Source organism: Lotus japonicus, chromosome 4 (assembly GCF_012489685.1).
Source record: "Lotus japonicus ecotype B-129 chromosome 4, LjGifu_v1.2".
In the NCBI taxonomy this organism is placed as follows: Eukaryota; Viridiplantae; Streptophyta; class Magnoliopsida; order Fabales; family Fabaceae; genus Lotus; species Lotus japonicus.
In genome coordinates this window covers 42,161,464-42,162,589 of record NC_080044.1, presented here as the reverse complement: position 1 = coordinate 42,162,589, position 1,126 = coordinate 42,161,464, and the positions used below count along the sequence as shown (strand labels likewise).

General features: G+C 44.0%; 1 non-coding gene across 1 annotated transcript; it reads right to left on the bottom strand.

Moving 5' to 3' along the window:
• Positions 1-650: 650 nt before the first annotated feature.
• On the bottom strand, positions 651-757 carry LOC130716369 (small nucleolar RNA R71). The gene has a single exon (XR_009011986.1). It is a non-coding gene; the product is annotated as a small nucleolar RNA R71 (small nucleolar RNA).
• Between the last annotated feature and the right edge of the window lie 369 nt (positions 758-1,126).

Sequence of the window (1,126 nt, the reverse complement as noted above, 5' to 3'; positions counted from 1 at the left end):
GTACACTTGCAGAACTTCCAACAAGTTTTTGGCGCCGTTGCCGGGGAATTGTTTTGCGATTCTTGGTTTAAGTTTTTAGTTTGTGGTTTTGTTTTAAGTTTTGAACATGTCTAGAATTGGTGCTACTAATCTTTCTCTATTTTAGTGTCATACTTTCAGGTTTCTCTCGAGAGAGACACCGTCATGGGTGGCCATATGACGGAGGAGGAGATGCAAGCCCATATTGAGGCAAGAATCCAAGAGGGTATAACCCTCCGAATGCGTGAACAAGAAGTTGAGAATGCCAACCGATCTCTTCGGGAACTCACTTCGGGCTCCATGAGTTTGACTATCCTGGGAGTATTGTCATCCCCGAAGGAGTGGGGGACTTTGAGTTGAGACCGGCATTCATCAACATGGTGAGCCAAAGCCAATACGGTGGGAGTTCTTCGGAAGATCCTCATGCTCATATGGAAAGGTTCATCCGTAATTGCAACACTTATCGGGTGTTCAGTGTTCCTTCGGATGCAATTCGGTTGAGCCTATTTCCATTCTCTTTGAAGGACGCAGCAAAGGATTGGCTTAACTCACAACCTCAAGGTAGTCTCACAACTTGGGAAGACCTTGAAGAAAAATTCACAATGAGGTTCTTCCCAAAGTCCCTTTTGAGGAAATTCAAGAATGACATCATGACTTTCGTGCAATCCTCGGATGAAAATCTTTATGAGGCTTGAGAGCATTTCAAGAAGCTTTTGAAGAAGTGTCCTCAACACAATCTTACCCAAGCTGAAATTGTTGCAAAGTTCTATGATGGTTTATTATACTCATCAAGGTTTGGCTTGGATGCGGCTTCAAATGGGGAGTTCGATGCTCTTCCCCCACAAGCTGGGTATGACTTGATAGAAAAAATGGCGGTGAGAGCCATGAACTCCGAGAAAGAACGCCAAATCCGAAGGAGTGCTTTTGAAGTTGAAATTTATGACAAGCTCATAGCCTCCAACAAGCAACTCTCTGGGGATGTAGCGGAAATCCGAAAGCATATAAAGGAGACCAAGTCAATTGGAGCAAGAATGACTTGTTCGGAGTGCGAGTTTTGTGGTGGATCTCATGCTAGTAACCATTGTACTATCAATGATGGTGAAAGCGA